The sequence below is a fragment of the Lepidochelys kempii genome, chromosome 17 (genome assembly GCF_965140265.1).
Source record: "Lepidochelys kempii isolate rLepKem1 chromosome 17, rLepKem1.hap2, whole genome shotgun sequence".
Classification (NCBI taxonomy): domain Eukaryota; kingdom Metazoa; phylum Chordata; order Testudines; family Cheloniidae; genus Lepidochelys; species Lepidochelys kempii.
Window position 1 is genome coordinate 27,906,381 of NC_133272.1, and position 18,927 is coordinate 27,925,307.

Sequence of the window (18,927 nt, forward strand, 5' to 3'; positions counted from 1 at the left end):
CCCCGCCCCCTAATCAGGGCTCAGCTTCTCTCCCAGCACAAAGCCCCTACACATACAGATGCTACTAATACAAAACCAAACACACACACAAATGCCTTCTCCTCCAACAGAACTCCCACTCAGACTCCCCTGTTTACAGCTCTGTTTGCTAGCTCCTGTGCCGCTGCCTGACTGGCTGCTACCTTTATAGGACCCGTAGTCAGTGAAGCCCCGCCCCCTAATCAGGGCTCAGCTTCTCTCCCAGCACAAAGCCCCTACACATACAGATACTACCAATACAAAACCAAACACACACAAATACCTTCTCCTCCAACAGAACTCCCTCTCAAACTCCCCTGTTTACAGCTCAGTTTTGTAGCTCCTGTTCCGCTGCAGCTGTCTGTGCCCCTGCCTGACTGGCTGCTCCCTTTATAGGACCCCTCGTCAGTGAAGCCCCGCCCCCTAATCAGGGCTCAGCTTCGCTCCCAGCACAAAGCCCCTCCAAGCCTCTACACATACAGATACTACCAATACAATACCAAACACACACACAAATACCTTCTCCTCCAACAGAACTCCCACTCAAACTCCCCTGTTTACAGCTCTGTTTGCTAGCTCCTGTACCGCTGCAGCTGTCTGTGCAGCTGCCTGACTGGCTGCTCCCTTTATAGGACCCCTAGTCAGTGAAGCCCCGCCCCCTAATCAGGGCTCAGCTTCTCTCGCAGCACAAAGCCCCTACACATACAGATACCACCAATACAAAACCAAACACACACAAATACCTTCTCCTCCAACAGAACTCCCAATCAAACTCCCCTGTTTACAGCTCTGTTTGCTAGCTCCTGTGCCACTGCAGGTGTGCGTGCCGCCGCCTGACTGGCTGCTCCCTTTATAGGACCCCTAGTCAGTGAAGCCCCGCCCCCTAATCAGGGCTCAGCTTCTCTCCCAGCACAAAGCCCCTACACATACAGATGCTACTAATACAAAACCAAACACACACACAAATGCCTTCTCCTCCAACAGAACTCCCACTCAGACTCCCCTGTTTACAGCTCTGTTTGCTAGCTCCTGTGCCGCTGCCTGACTGGCTGCTACCTTTATAGGACCCCTAGTCAGTGAAGCCCCGCCCCCTAATCAGGGCTCAGATTCTCTCCCAGCACAAAGCCTCTACTCATACAGATACTACCAATACAAAACCAAACACACACAAATACCTTCTCTTCCAACAGAACTCCCTCTCAAACTCCCCTGTTTACAGCTCAGTTTGCTAGCTCCTGTTCCGCTGCAGCTGTCTGTGCCCCTGCCTGACTGGCTGCTCCCTTTATAGGACCCGTAGTCAGTGAAGCCCCGCCCCCTAATCAGGGCTCAGCTTTTCTCCCAGCACAAAGCACCTACACATACAGATACTACCAATACAAAACCAAACACACACAAATGCCTTCTCCTCCAACAGAAGTCCCACTCAGACTCCCCTGTTTACAGTTCTGTTTGCTAGCTCCTGTGCCGCTGCCTGACTGGCTGCTACCTTTATAGGACCCCTAGTCAGTGAAGCCCCGCCCCCTAATCAGGGCTCAGCTTCTCTCCCAGCACAAAGCCCCTCCAAGCCTCTACACATACAGATACTACCAATACAATACCAAACACACACACAAATACCTTCTCCTCCAACAGAAGTCCCACTCAAACTCCCCTGTTTACAGCTCTGTTTGCTAGCTCCTGTTCCGCTGCAGCTGTCTGTGTTGCTGCCTGACTGGCTGCTCCCTTTATAGGACCCCTCGTCAGTGCAGCCCCGCCCCCTAATCAGGGCTCAGCTTCTCTCCCAGCACAAGGCCCCTACACATACAGATACTACCAATACAAAACCAAACACACACAAACACCTTCTCCTCCAACAGAACTCCCACTCATACTCCCCTGTTTAGAGCTGTGTTTGCTAGCTCCTGTGCCGCTGCCTGACTGGCTGCTATCTTTCTAGGACCCCTAGTCAGTGAAGCCCCGCCCCCTAATCAGGGCTCAGCTTTTCTCCCAGCACAAAGACCCTACACATACAGATACTACCAATACAAAACCAAACACACACAAATACCTTCTCTTCCAACAGAACTCCCACTCAAACTCCCGTTTACAGCTCTGTTTGCTAGCTCCTGTACCGCTGCAGCTGTCTGTGTCGCTGCCTGACTGTCTGCTCCCTTTATAGGACCCCTCGTCAGTGAAGCCCCGCCCCCTAATCAGGGCTCAGCTTCTCTCCCAGCACAAAGCCCCTCCAAGCCTCTACACATACAGATACCAACAATACAAAACCAAACACACACACAAATACCTTCTCCTCCAACAGAATTCCCACTCAAACTCCCCTGTTTACAGCTCTGTTTGCTAGCTCCTGTACCGCTGCAGCTGTCTGTGCAGCTGTCTGACTGGCTGCTCCCTTTATAGGACCCCTAGTCAGTGAAGCCCCGCCCCCTAATCAGGGCTCAGCTTCTCTCGGAGCACAAAGCCCCTACACAGACAGATACCACCAATACAAAACCAAACACACACAAATACCTTCTCCTCCAACAGAACTCCCAATCAAACTCCCCTGTTTACAGCTCTGTTTGCTAGCTCCTGTGCCGCTGCGTGACTGGCTGCTACCTTTATAGGACCCCTAGTCAGTGAAGCCCCGCCCCCTAATCAGGGCTCAGCTTCGCTCCCAGCACAATGCCCCTCCAAGCCTCTACACATACAGATACTACCAATACAAAACCAAACACACACACAAATAGCTTCTCCTCCAACAGAACTCCCACTCAAAGTCCCCTATTTACAGCTCTGTTTGCTAGCTCCTGTACCGCTGCAGCTGTCTGTGTCGCTGCCTGACTGGCTGCTCCCTTTATAGGACCCCTCGTCAGTGAAGCCCCGCCCCCTAATCAGGGCTCAGCTTCTCTCCCAGCACAAAGCCCCTCCAAGCCTCTACACATACAGATACCACCAACACAAAACCAAACACACACAAATACCTTCTCCTCGAACAGAACTCCCACTCAAACTCCCCTGTTTACAGCTCTGTTTGCTAGCTCCTGTGCCCCTGGAGCTGTCTGTGACGCTGCCTGACTGGCTGCTACAATCATAGGACCCCTAGTCAGCGAAGCCCCGCCCCCTAATCAGGGCTCAGCTTCTCTCCCAGCACAAAGCCCCTCCAAGACTCTACAAATACAGATACCACCAATACAAAACCAAACACACACACAAGTACCTTCTCCTCAAACAGAACTCCCACTCAAACTCCCCTGTTTACAGCTCTGTTTGCTAGCTCCTGTGCTGCTGCCTGACTGGCTGCTACCTTTATAGGACCCCTTGTCAGTGAAGCCCCGCCCCCTAATCACGGCTCAGCTTTTCTCCCAGCACAAAGCCCCTACACATACAGATACTGCCAATACAATACCAAACACACACACAAACACCTTCTCCTCCAACAGAACTCCCACTCATACTCCCCTGTTTAGAGCTCTGTTTGCTAGCTCCTGTGTCGCTGCCTGACTGGCTGCTACCTTTCTAGGACCCCTAGTCAGTGAAGCCCCGCCCCCTAATCAGGGCTCAGCTTTTCTCCCAGCACAAAGACCCTACACATACAGATACTACCAATACAAAACCAAACACACACAAATAACTTCTCTTCCAACAGAACTCCCACTCAAACTCCCCTGTTTACAGCTCTGTTTGCTAGCTCCTGTACCGCTGCAGCTGTCTGTGTCGCTGCCTGACTGTCTGCTCCCTTTATAGGACCCCTCGTCAGTGAAGCCCCGCCCCCTAATCAGGGCTCAGCTTCTCTCCCAGCACAAAGCCCCTCCAAGCCTCTACACATACAGATACCAACAATACAAAACCAAACACACACACAAATACCTTCTCCTCCAACAGAACTCCCACTCAAACTCCCCTGTTTACAGCACTGTTTGCTAGCTGCTGTGCCGCTGCCTGACTGGCTGCTACCTTTATAGGACGCCTAGTCAGTGAAGCCCCGCCCCCTTATCAGGGCTCAGCTTCTCTCCCAGCACAAAGTCTCTACACATACAGATACTACCAATACAAAACCAAACACACACAAACACCTTCTCCTCCAACAGAACTCCCACTCATACTCCCCTGTTTACAGCTCTGTTTGCTAGCTCCTGTGCCGCTGCCTCACTGGCTGCTACCTTTATAGGACCCCTAGTCAGTGAAGCCCCGCCCCCTAATCAGGGCTCAGCTTCGCTCCCAGCACAAAGCTCCTCCAAGCCTCTACACATACAGATACTACCAATACAAAACCAAAAACACACACAAATACCTTCTCCTCCAACAGAACTCCCACTCAAACTCCACTGTTTACAGCTCTGTTTGCTAGCTCCTGTACCGCTGCAGCTGTCTGTGTCGCTGCCTGACTGGCTGCTCCCTTTATAGGACCCCTCGTCAGTGAAGCCCCGCCCCCTAATCAGGGCTCAGCTTCTCTCCCAGCACAAAGCCCCTACACATACAGATACCAACACAAAACCAAACACACACAAATACCTTCTCCTCGAACAGAACTCCCACTCAAACTCCCCTGTTTACAGCTCTGTTTGCTAGCTCCTGTACCGCTGCAGCTGTCTGTGCAGCTGCCTGACTGGCTGCTCCCTTTATAGGACCCCTAGTCAGTGAAGCCCCGCCCCCTAATCAGGGCTCAGCTTCTCTCCCAGCACAAAGCCCCTACACATACAGATACTACCAATACAAAACCAAACACACACAAATACCTTCTCCTCGAACAGAACTCCCACTCAAACTCCCCTGTTTACAGCTCTGTTTGCTAGCTCCTGTGCCAATGCAGCTGTCTGTGCTGCTGCCTGACTGGCTGCTACCTTTATAGGACCCCTAGTCAGTGAAGCCCCGCCCCCTAATCAGGGCTCAGCTTCTCTCCCAGCACAAATCCCCTCCAAGCCTCTACACATACAGATACCACCAATACCAAACCAAACACACACAAATACCTTCTCCTCCAACAGAAGTCCCACTCAAACTCCCCTGTTTACAGCTCTGTTTGCTAGCTCCTGTGCTGCTGCCTGACTGGCTGCTACCTTTATAGGACCCCAAGTCAGTGAAGCCCCGCCCCCTAATCAGGGCTCAGCTTCGCTCCGAGCACAAAGCCCCTCCAAGCCTATACACATACAGATACCACCAATACAAAACCAAACACACACAGAAATACCTTCTCTTCCAACAGAACTCCCACTCAAACTCCCCTGTTTACAGCTCTGTTTGCTAGCTCCTGTACCGCTGCAGCTGTCTGTGTCGCTGCCTGACTGTCTGCTCCCTTTATAGGACCCCTCGTCAGTGAAGCCCCGCCCCCTAATCAGGGCTCAGCTTCTCTCCCAGCACAAAGCCCCTACATATACAGATACCACCAATACAAAACCAAACACACACAAATACCTTCTCCTCCAACAGAACTCCCAATCAAACTCCCCTGTTTACAGCTCTGTTTGCTAGCTCCTGTGCCGCTGCAGGTGTCCGTGCCGCCGCCTGACTGGCTGCTCCCTTTATAGGACCCCTAGTCAGTGAAGCCCCGCCCCCTAATCAGGGCTCAGCTTCTCTCCCAGCACAAAGCCCCTACACATACAGATGCTACTAATACAAAACCAAACACACAAACAAATGTCTTCTCCTCCAACAGAACTCCCACTCAGACTCCCCTGTTTACAGCTCTGTTTGCTAGCTCCTGTGCCGCTGCCTGACTGGCTGCTACCTTTATAGGACCCCTAGTCAGTGAAGCCCCGCCCCCTAATCAGGGCTCAGATTCTCTCCCAGCACAAAGCCTCTACTCATACAGATACTACCAATACAAAACCAAACACACACAAATACCTTCTCTTCCAACAGAACTCCCTCTCAAACTCCCCTGTTTACAGCTCAGTTTGCTAGCTCCTGTTCCGCTGCAGCTGTCTGTGCCCCTGCCTGACTGGCTGCTCCCTTTATAGGACCCGTAGTCAGTGAAGCCCCGCCCCCTAATCAGGGCTCAGCTTTTCTCCCAGCACAAAGCCCCTACACATACAGATACTACCAATACAAAACCAAACACACACAAATACCTTCTCCTCCAACAGAACTCCCACTCAAACTCCCCTGTTTACAGCTCTGTTTGCTAGCTCCTGTGCTGCTGCCTGACTGGCTGCTACCTTTATAGGAACCCTTGTCAGTGAAGCCCCGCCCCCTAATCACGGCTCAGCTTTTCTCCCAGCACAAAGCCCCTACACATACTGCCAATACAATACCAAACACACACACAAACACCTTTTCCTCCAACAGAACTCCCACTCATACTCCCCTGTTTAGAGCTCTGTTTGCTAGCTCCTGTGTCGCTGCCTGACTGGCTGCTACCTTTCTAGGACCCCTAGTCAGTGAAGCCCCGCCCCCTAATCAGGGCTCAGCTTTTCTCCCAGCACAAAGACCCTACACATACAGATACTACCAATACAAAACCAAACACACACAAATACCTTCTCTTCCAACAGAACTTCCACTCAAACTCCCCTGTTTACAGCTCTGTTTGCTAGCTCCTGTACCGCTGCAGCTGTCTGTGTCGCTGCCTGACTGTCTGCTCCCTTTATAGGACCCCTCGTCAGTGAAGCCCCGCCCCCTAATCAGGGCTCAGCTTCTCTCCCAGCACAAAGCCCCTCCAAGCCTCTACACATACAGATACCAACAATACAAAACCAAACACACACACAAATACCTTCTCCTCCAACAGAACTCCCACTCAAACTCCCCTGTTTACATCACTGTTTGCTAGCTGCTGTGCCGCTGCCTGACTGGCTGCTACCTTTATAGGACGCCTAGTCAGTGAAGCCCCGCCCCCTTATCAGGGCTCAGCTTCTCTCCCAGCACAAAGTCTCTACACATACAGATACTACCAATACAAAACCAAACACACACAAACACCTTCTCCTCCAACAGAACGCCCACTCATACTCCCCTGTTTACAGCTCTGTTTGCTAGCTCCTGTGCCGCTGCCTGACTGGCTGCTACCTTTATAGGACCCCTAGTCAGTGAAGCCCCGCCCCCTAATCAGGGCTCAGCTTCGATCCCAGCACAAAGCCCCTCCAAGCCTCTACACATACAGATACTACCAATACAAAACCAAAAACACACACAAATACCTTCTCCTCCAACAGAACTCCCACTCAAACTCCACTGTTTACAGCTCTGTTTGCTAGCTCCTGTACCGCTGCAGCTGTCTGTGCCGCTGCCTGACTGGCTGCTACCTTTATAGGACCCCAAGTCAGTGAAGCCCCGCCCCCTAATCAGGGCTCAGCTTCGCTCCGAGCACAAAGCCCCTCCAAGCCTATACACATACAGATACCACCAATACAAAACCAAACACACACAGAAATACCTTCTCTTCCAACAGAACTCCCACTCAAACTCCCCTGTTTACAGCTCTGTTTGCTAGCTCCTGTACCGCTGCAGCTGTCTGTGTCGCTGCCTGACTGTCTGCTCCCTTTATAGGACCCCTCGTCAGTGAAGCCCCGCCCCCTAATCAGGGCTCAGCTTCTCTCCCAGCACAAAGCCCCTCCAAGCCTCTACACATACTGATACCAACAATACAAAACCAAACACACACACAAATACCTTCTCCTCCAACAGAACTCCCACTCAAACTCCCCTGTTTACAGCTCTGTTTGCTAGCTCCTGTACCGCTGCAGCTGTCTGTGCAGCTGCCTGACTGGCTGCTCCCTTTATAGGACCCCTAGTCAGTGAAGCCCCGCCCCCTAATCAGGGCTCAGCTTCTCTCGCAGCACAAAGCCCCTACACATACAGATACCACCAATACAAAACCAAACACACACAAATACCTTCTCCTCCAACAGAACTCCCAATCAAACTCCCCTGTTTACAGCTCTGTTTGCTAGCTCCTGTGCCGCTGCAGCTGTCCGTGCCGCCGCCTGACTGGCTGCTCCCTTTATAGGACCCCTAGTCAGTGAAGCCCCGCCCCCTAATCAGGGCTCAGCTTCTCTCCCAGCACAAAGCCCCTACACATACAGATGCTACTAATACAAAACCAAACACACACACAAATGCCTTCTCCTCCAACAGAACTCCCACTCAGACTCCCCTGTTTACAGCTCTGTTTGCTAGCTCCTGTGCCGCTGCCTGACTGGCTGCTACCTTTATAGGACCCCTAGTCAGTGAAGCCCCGCCCCCTAATCAGGGCTCAGCTTCTCTCCCAGCACAAAGCCCCTCCAAGCCTCTACACATACAGATACTACCAATACAATACCAAACACAGACACAAATACCTTCTCCTCCAACAGAAGTCCCACTCAAACTCCCCTGTTTACAGCTCTGTTTGCTAGCTCCTGTTCCGCTGCAGCTGTCTGTGTTGCTGCCTGACTGGCTGCTCCCTTTATAGGACCCCTCGTCAGTGCAGCCCCGCCCCCTAATCAGGGCTCAGCTTCTCTCCCAGCACAAGGCCCCTACACATACAGATACTACCAATACAAAACCAAACACACACAAACACCTTCTCCTCCAACAGAACTCCCACTCATACTCCCCTGTTTAGAGCTCTGTTTGCTAGCTCCTGTGCCGCTGCCTGACTGGCTGCTATCTTTCTAGGACACCTAGTCAGTGAAGCCCCGCCCCCTAATCAGGGCTCAGCTTCTCTCCCAGCACAAATCCCCTCCAAGCCTCTACACATACAGATACCACCAATACAAAACCAAACACACACAAATACCTTCTCCTCCAACAGAAGTCCCACTCAAACTCCCCTGTTTACAGCTCTGTTTGCTAGCTCCTGTGCTGCTGCCTGACTGGCTGCTACCTTTATAGGACCCCAAGTCAGTGAAGCCCCGCCCCCTAATCAGGGCTCAGCTTCGCTCCGAGCACAAAGCCCCTCCAAGCCTATTCACATACAGATACCACCAATACAAAACCAAACACACACAGAAATACCTTCTCTTCCAACAGAACTCCCACTCAAACTCCCCTGTTTACAGCTCTGTTTGCTAGCTCCTGTACCGCTGCAGCTGTCTGTGTCGCTGCCTCACTGTCTGCTCCCTTTATAGGACCCCTCGTCAGTGAAGCCCCGCCCCCTAATCAGGGCTCAGCTTCTCTCCCAGCACAAAGCCCCTCCAAGCCTCTACACATACAGATACCAACAATACAAAACCAAACACACACACAAATACCTTCTCCTCCAACAGAACTCCCACTCAAACTCCCCTGTTTACAGCTCTGTTTGCTAGCTCCTGTACCGCTGCAGCTGTCTGTGCAGCTGCCTGACTGGCTGCTCCCTTTATAGGACCCCTAGTCAGTGAAGCCCCGCCCCCTAATCAGGGCTCAGCTTCTCTCGCAGCACAAAGCCCCTACACATACAGATACCACCAATACAAAACCAAACACACACAAATACCTTCTCCTCCAACAGAACTCCCAATCAAACTCCCCTGTTTACAGCTCTGTTTGCTAGCTCCTGTGCCGCTGCAGGTGTCCGTGCCGCCGCCTGACTGGCTGCTCCCTTTATAGGACCCCTAGTCAGTGAAGCCCCGCCCCCTAATCAGGGCTCAGCTTCTCTCCCAGCACAAAGCCCCTACACATACAGATGCTACTAATACAAAACCAAACACACACACAAATGCCTTCTCCTCCAACAGAACTCCCACTCAGACTCCCCTGTTTACAGCTCTGTTTGCTAGCTCCTGTGCCGCTGCCTGACTGGCTGCTACCTTTATAGGACCCCTAGTCAGTGAAGCCCCGCCCCCTAATCAGGGCTCAGATTCTCTCCCAGCACAAAGCCTCTACTCATACAGATACTACCAATACAAAACCAAACACACACAAATACCTTCTCTTCCAACAGAACTCCCTCTCAAACTCCCCTGTTTACAGCTCAGTTTGCTAGCTCCTGTTCCGCTGCAGCTGTCTGTGCCCCTGCCTGACTGGCTGCTCCCTTTATAGGACCCGTAGTCAGTGAAGCCCCGCCCCCTAATCAGGGCTCAGCTTTTCTCCCAGCACAAAGCCCCTACACATACAGATACTACCAATACAAAACCAAACACACACAAATGCCTTCTCCTCCAACAGAAGTCCCACTCAGACTCCCCTGTTTACAGTTCTGTTTGCTAGCTCCTGTGCCGCTGCCTGACTGGCTGCTACCTTTATAGGACCCCTAGTCAGTGAAGCCCCGCCCCCTAATCAGGGCTCAGCTTCTCTCCCAGCACAAAGCCCCTCCAAGCCTCTACACATACAGATACTACCAATACAAAACCAAACACACACAAATACCTTCTCCTCCAACAGAAGTCCCACTCAAACTCCCCTGTTTACAGCTCTGTTTGCTAGCTCCTGTGCCGCTGCCTGACTGGCTGCTACCTTTATAGGACCCCTAGTCAGTGAAGCCCCGCCCCCTAATCAGGGCTCAGCTTCGCTCCCAGCACAAAGCCCCTCCAAGCCTCTACTCATACAGATACTACCAATACAATACCAAACACACACACAAATACCTTCTCCTCCAACAGAAGTCCCACTCAAACTCCCCTGTTTACAGCTCTGTTTGCTAGCTCCTGTTCCGCTGCAGCTGTCTGTGTTGCTGCCTGACTGGCTGCTCCCTTTATAGGACCCCTCGTCAGTGCATCCCCGCCCCCTAATCAGGGCTCAGCTTCTCTCCCAGCACAAGGCCCCTACACATACAGATACTACCAATACAAAACCAAACACACACAAACACCTTCTCCTCCAACAGAACTCCCACTCATACTCCCCTGTTTAGAGCTCTGTTTGCTAGCTCCTGTGCCGCTGCCTGACTGGCTGCTATCTTTCTAGGACCCCTAGTCAGTGAAGCCCCGCCCCCTAATCAGGGCTCAGCTTTTCTCCCAGCACAAAGACCCTACACATACAGATACTACCAATACAAAACCAAACACACACAAATACCTTCTCTTCCAACAGAACTCCCACTCAAACTCCCGTTTACAGCTCTGTTTGCTAGCTCCTGTACCGCTGCAGCTGTCTGTGTCGCTGCCTGACTGTCTGCTCCCTTTATAGGACCCCTCGTCAGTGAAGCCCCGCCCCCTAATCAGGGCTCAGCTTCTCTCCCAGCACAAAGCCCCTCCAAGCCTCTACAAATACAGATACCACCAATACAAAACCAAACACACACACAAATACCTTCTCCTCAAACAGAACTCCCACTCAAACTCCCCTGTTTACAGCTCTATTTGCTAGCTCCTGTGCCGCTGCAGCTGTCTGTTCCCCTGCCTGACTGGCTGCTCCCTTTATAGGACCCCTAGTCAGTGAGGCCCCGCCCCCTAATCAGGGCTCAGCTTTTCTCCCAGCACAAAGCCCCTACACATACAGATACTACCAATACAAAACCAAACACACACAAATACCTTCTCCTCCAACAGAACTCCCACTCAAACTCCCCTGTTTACAGCTCTGTTTGCTAGCTCCTGTGCTGCTGCCTGACTGGCTGCTACCTTTATAGGAACCCTTGTCAGTGAAGCCCCGCCCCCTAATCACGGCTCAGCTTTTCTCCCAGCACAAAGCCCCTACACATACTGCCAATACAATACCAAACACACACACAAACACCTTTTCCTCCAACAGAACTCCCACTCATACTCCCCTGTTTAGAGCTCTGTTTGCTATCTCCTGTGTCGCTGCCTGACTGGCTGCTACCTTTCTAGGACCCCTAGTCAGTGAAGCCCCGCCCCCTAATCAGGGCTCAGCTTTTCTCCCAGCACAAAGACCCTACACATACAGATACTACCAATACAAAACCAAACACACACAAATACCTTCTCTTCCAACAGAACTTCCACTCAAACTCCCCTGTTTACAGCTCTGTTTGCTAGCTCCTGTACCGCTGCAGCTGTCTGTGTCGCTGCCTGACTGTCTGCTCCCTTTATAGGACCCCTCGTCAGTGAAGCCCCGCCCCCTAATCAGGGCTCAGCTTCTCTCCCAGCACAAAGCCCCTCCAAGCCTCTACACATACAGATACCAACAATACAAAACCAAACACACACACAAATACCTTCTCCTCCAACAGAACTCCCACTCAAACTCCCCTGTTTACAGCTCTGTTTGCTAGCTCCTGTACCGCTGCAGCTGTCTGTGCAGCTGCCTGACTGGCTGCTCCCTTTATAGGACCCCTAGTCAGTGAAGCCCCGCCCCCTAATCAGGGCTCAGCTTCTCTCGCAGCACAAAGCCCCTACACATACAGATACCACCAATACAAAACCAAACACACACAAATACCTTCTCCTCCAACAGAACTCCCAATCAAACTCCCCTGTTTACAGCTCTGTTTGCTAGCTCCTGTGCCGCTGCAGCTGTCCGTGCCGCCGCCTGACTGGCTGCTCCCTTTATAGGACCCCTAGTCAGTGAAGCCCCGCCCCCTAATCAGGGCTCAGCTTCTCTCCCAGCACAAAGCCCCTACACATACAGATGCTACTAATACAAAACCAAACACACACACAAATGCCTTCTCCTCCAACAGAACTCCCACTCAGACTCCCCTGTTTACAGCTCTGTTTGCTAGCTCCTGTGCCGCTGCCTGACTGGCTGCTACCTTTATAGGACCCCTAGTCAGTGAAGCCCCGCCCCCTAATCAGGGCTCAGCTTCTCTCCCAGCACAAAGCCCCTCCAAGCCTCTACACATACAGATACTACCAATACAATACCAAACACAGACACAAATACCTTCTCCTCCAACAGAAGTCCCACTCAAACTCCCCTGTTTACAGCTCTGTTTGCTAGCTCCTGTTCCGCTGCAGCTGTCTGTGTTGCTGCCTGACTGGCTGCTCCCTTTATAGGACCCCTCGTCAGTGCAGCCCCGCCCCCTAATCAGGGCTCAGCTTCTCTCCCAGCACAAGGCCCCTACACATACAGATACTACCAATACAAAACCAAACACACACAAACACCTTCTCCTCCAACAGAACTCCCACTCATACTCCCCTGTTTAGAGCTCTGTTTGCTAGCTCCTGTGCCGCTGCCTGACTGGCTGCTATCTTTCTAGGACACCTAGTCAGTGAAGCCCCGCCCCCTAATCAGGGCTCAGCTTTTCTCCCAGCACAAAGACCCGACACATACAGATACTACCAATACAAAACCAAACACACACAAATACCTTCTCTTCCAACAGAACTCCCACTCAAACTCCCGTTTACAGCTCTGTTTTCTAGCTCCTGTACCGCTGCAGCTGTCTGTGTCGCTGCCTGACTGTCTGCTCCCTTTATAGGACCCCTCGTCAGTGAAGCCCCGCCCCCTAATCAGGGCTCAGCTTCTCTCCCAGCACAAAGCCCCTCCAAGCCTCTACACATACAGATACCAACAATACAAAACCAAACACACACACAAATACCTTCTCCTCCAACAGAACTCCCACTCAAACTCCCCTGTTTACAGCTCTGTTTGCTAGCTCCTGTACCGCTGCAGCTGTCTGTGCAGCTGTCTGACTGGCTGCTCCCTTTATAGGACCCCTAGTCAGTGAAGCCCCGCCCCCTAATCAGGGCTCAGCTTCTCTCGGAGCACAAAGCCCCTACACATACAGATACCACCAATACAAAACCAAACACACACAAATACCTTCTCCTCCAACAGAACTCCCAATCAAACTCCCCTGTTTACAGCTCTGTTTGCTAGCTCCTGTGCCGCTGCGTGACTGGCTGCTACCTTTATAGGACCCCTAGTCAGTGAAGCCCCGCCCCCTAATCAGGGCTCAGCTTCGCTCCCAGCACAATGCCCCTCCAAGCCTCTACACATACAGATACTACCAATACAAAACCAAACACACACACAAATAGCTTCTCCTCCAACAGAACTCCCACTCAAAGTCCCCTATTTACAGCTCTGTTTGCTAGCTCCTGTACCGCTGCAGCTGTCTGTGTCGCTGCCTGACTGGCTGCTCCCTTTATAGGACCCCTCGTCAGTGAAGCCCCGCCCCCTAATCAGGGCTCAGCTTCTCTCCCAGCACAAAGCCCCTCCAAGCCTCTACACATACAGATACCACCAACACAAAACCAAACACACACAAATACCTTCTCCTCGAACAGAACTCCCACTCAAACTCCCCTGTTTACAGCTCTGTTTGCTAGCTCCTGTGCCCCTGGAGCTGTCTGTGACGCTGCCTGACTGGCTGCTACAATCATAGGACCCCTCGTCAGTGAAGCCCCGCCCCCTAATCAGGGCTCAGCTTCTCTCCCAGCACAAAGCCCCTCCAAGCCTCTACACATACAGATACCAACAATACAAAACCAAACACACACACAAATACCTTCTCCTCCAACAGAACTCCCACTCAAACTCCCCTGTTTACAGCACTGTTTGCTAGCTGCTGGGCCGCTGCCTGACTGGCTGCTACCTTTATAGGACGCCTAGTCAGTGAAGCCCCGCCCCCTTATCAGGGCTCAGCTTCTCTCCCAGCACAAAGTCTCTACACATACAGATACTACCAATACAAAACCAAACACACACAAACACCTTCTCCTCCAACAGAACTCCCACTCATACTCCCCTGTTTACAGCTCTGTTTGCTAGCTCCTGTGCCGCTGCCTGACTGGCTGCTACCTTTATAGGACCCCTAGTCAGTGAAGCCCCGCCCCCTAATCAGGGCTCAGCTTCGCTCCCAGCACAAAGCCCCTCCAAGCCTCTACACATACAGATACTACCAATACAAAACCAAAAACACACACAAATACCTTCTCCTCCAACAGAACTCCCACTCAAACTCCACTGTTTACAGCTCTGTTTGCTAGCTCCTGTACCGCTGCAGCTGTCTGTGTCGCTGCCTGACTGGCTGCTCCCTTTATAGGACCCCTCGTCAGTGAAGCCCCGCCCCCTAATCAGGGCTCAGCTTCTCTCCCAGCACAAAGCCCCTACACATACAGATACCACCAACACAAAACCAAACACACACAAATACCTTCTCCTCGAACAGAACTCCCACTCAAACTCCCCTGTTTACAGCTCTGTTTGCTAGCTCCTGTACCGCTGCAGCTGTCTGTGCAGCTGCCTGACTGGCTGCTCCCTTTATAGGACCCCTAGTCAGTGAAGCCCCGCCCCCTAATCAGGGCTCAGCTTCTCTCCCAGCACAAAGCCCCTACACATACAGATACTACCAATACAAAACCAAACACACACAAATACCTTCTCCTCCAACAGAACTCCCACTCAAACTCCCCTGTTTACAGCTCTGTTTGCTAGCTCCTGTGCCCCTGGAGCTGTCTGTGACGCTGCCTGACTGGCTGCTACAATCATAGGACCCCTAGTCAGCGAAGCCCCGCCCCCTAATCAGGGCTCAGCTTCTCTCCCAGCACAAAGCCCCTACACATACAGATACCACCAACACAAAACCAAACACACACACAAATGCCTTCTCCTCCCACAGAACTCCCACTCAAACTCCCCTGTTTACAGCTCTGTTTGCTAGCTCCTGTGCCAATGCAGCTGTCTGTGCTGCTGCCTGACTGGCTGCTACCTTTATAGGACCCCTAGTCAGTGAAGCCCCGCCCCCTAATCAGGGCTCAGCTTCTCTCCCAGCACAAATCCCCTCCAAGCCTATACACATACAGATACCACCAATACAAAACCAAACACACAAATACCTTCTCCTCCAACAGAACTCCCACTCAAACTCCCCTGTTTACAGCTCTGTTTGCTAGCTCCTGTACCGCTGCAGCTGTCTGTGCAGCTGCCTGACTGGCTGCTCCCTTTATAGGACCCCTAGTCAGTGAAGCCCCGCCCCCTAATCAGGGCTCAGCTTCTCTCGGAGCACAAAGCCCCTACACATACAGATACCACCAATACAAAACCAAACACACACAAATACCTTCTCCTCCAACAGAACTCCCAATCAAACTCCCCTGTTTACAGCTCTGTTTGCTAGCTCCTGTGCCGCTGCCTGACTGGCTGCTACCTTTATAGGACACCTAGTCAGTGAAGCCCCGCCCCCTAATCAGGGCTCAGATTCTCTCCCAGCACAAAGCCTCTACTCATACAGATACTACCAATACAAAACCAAACACACACAAGTACCTTCTCCTCCAACAGAACTCCCTCTCTAACTCCCCTGTTTACAGCTCAGTTTGCTAGCTCCTGTTCCGCTGCAGGTGTCTGTGCCCCTGCCTGACTGGCTGCTCCCTTTATAGGACCCGTAGTCAGTGAAGCCCCGCCCCCTAATCAGGGCTCAGCTTTTCTCCCAGCACAAAGCCCCTACACATACAGATACTACCAATACAAAACCAAACACACACAAATACCTTCTCCTCCAACAGAAGTCCCACTCAAACTCCCCTGTTTACAGCTCTGTTTGCTAGCTCCTGTGCTGCTGCCTGAGCGGCTGCTTCCTTTATAGGAACCCTAGTCAGTGAAGCCCCGCCCCCTAATCAGGGCTCAGCTTCGCTCCGAGCACAAAGCCCCTCCAAGCCTATACACATACAGATACCACCAATACAAAACCAAACACACACAGAAATACCTTCTCTTCCAACAGAACTCCCACTCAAACTCCCCTGTTTACAGCTCTGTTTGCTAGCTCCTGTACCGCTGCAGCTGTCTGTGTCGCTGCCTGACTGTCTGCTCCCTTTATAGGACCCCTCGTCAGTGAAGCCCCGCCCCCTAATCAGGGCTCAGCTTCTCTCCCAGCACAAAGCCCCTCCAAGCCTCTACACATACAGATACCAACAATACAAAACCAAACACACACACAAATACCTTCTCCTCCAACAGAACTCCCAATCAAACTCCCCTGTTTACAGCTCTGTTTGCTAGCTCCTGTGCCGCTGCAGGTGTCCGTGCCGCCGCCTGACTGGCTGCTCCCTTTATAGGACCCCTAGTCAGTGAAGCCCCGCCCCCTAATCAGGGCTCAGCTTCTCTCCCAGCACAAAGCCCCTACACATACAGATGCTACTAATACAAAACCAAACACACACACAAATGCCTTCTCCTCCAACAGAACTCCCACTCAGACTCCCCTGTTTACAGCTCTGTTTGCTAGCTCCTGTGCCGCTGCCTGACTGGCTGCTACCTTTATAGGACCCCTAGTCAGTGAAGCCCCGCCCCCTAATCAGGGCTCAGCTTCTCTCCCAGCACAAAGCCCCTCCAAGCCTCTACACATACAGATACTACCAATACAATACCAAACACAGACACAAATACCTTCTCCTCCAACAGAAGTCCCACTCAAACTCCCCTGTTTACAGCTCTGTTTGCTAGCTCCTGTTCCGCTGCAGCTGTCTGTGTTGCTGCCTGACTGGCTGCTCCCTTTATAGGACCCCTCGTCAGTGCAGCCCCGCCCCCTAATCAGGGCTCAGCTTCTCTCCCAGCACAAGGCCCCTACACATACAGATACTACCAATACAAAACCAAACACACACAAACACCTTCTCCTCCAACAGAAGTCCCACTCAAACTCCCCTGTTTACAGCTCTGTTTGCTAGCTCCTGTACCGCTGCAGCTGTCTGTGTCGCTGCCTGACTGTCTGCTCCCTTTATAGGACCCCTCGTCAGTGAAGCCCCGCCCCCTAATCAGGGCTCAGCTTCTCTCCCAGCACAAAGCCCCTCCAAGCCTCTACACATACAGATACCAACAATACAAAACCAAACACACACACAAATACCTTCTCCTCCAACAGAACTCCCACTCAAACTCCCCTGTTTACAGCTCTGTTTGCTAGCTCCTGTACCGCTGCAGCTGTCTGTGCAGCTGTCTGACTGGCTGCTCCCTTTATAGGACCCCTAGTCAGTGAAGCCCCGCCCCCTAATCAGGGCTCAGCTTCTCTCGGAGCACAAAGCCCCTACACATACAGATACCACCAATACAAAACCAAACACACACAAATACCTTCTCCTCCAACAGAACTCCCAATCAAACTCCCCTGTTTACAGCTCTGTTTGCTAGCTCCTGTGCCGCTGCGTGACTGGCTGCTACCTTTATAGGACCCCTAGTCAGTGAAGCCCCGCCCCCTAATCAGGGCTCAGCTTCGCTCCCAGCACAATGCCCCTCCAAGCCTCTACACATACAGATACTACCAATACAAAACCAAACACACACACAAATAGCTTCTCCTCCAACAGAACTCCCACTCAAAGTCCCCTATTTACAGCTCTGTTTGCTAGCTCCTGTACCGCTGCAGCTGTCTGTGTCGCTGCCTGACTGGCTGCTCCCTTTATAGGACCCCTCGTCAGTGAAGCCCCGCCCCCTAATCAGGGCTCAGCTTCTCTCCCAGCACAAAGCCCCTCCAAGCCTCTACACATACAGATACCACCAACACAAAACCAAACACACACAAATACCTTCTCCTCGAACAGAACTCCCACTCAAACTCCCCTGTTTACAGCTCTGTTTGCTAGCTCCTGTGCCCTGGAGCTGTCTGTGACGCTGCCTGACTGGCTGCTACAATCATAGGACCCCTCGTCAGTGAAGCCCCGCCCCCTAATCAGGGCTCAGCTTCTCTCCCAGCACAAAGCCCCTCCAAGCCTCTACACATACAGATACCAACAATACAAAACCAAACACACACACAAATACCTTCTCCTCCAACAGAACTCCCACTCAAACTCCCCTGTTTACAGCACTGTTTGCTAGCTGCTGGGCCGCTGCCTGACTGGCTGCTACCTTTATAGGACGCCTAGTCAGTGAAGCCCCGCCCCCTTATCAGGGCTCAGCTTCTCTCCCAGCACAAAGTCTCTACACATACAGATACTACCAATACAAAACCAAACACACACAAACACCTTCTCCTCCAACAGAACTCCCACTCATACTCCCCTGTTTACAGCTCTGTTTGCTAGCTCCTGTGCCGCTGCCTGACTGGCTGCTACCTTTATAGGACCCCTAGTCAGTGAAGCCCCGCCCCCTAATCAGGGCTCAGCTTCGCTCCCAGCACAAAGCCCCTCCAAGCCTCTACACATACAGATACTACCAATACAAAACCAAAAACACACACAA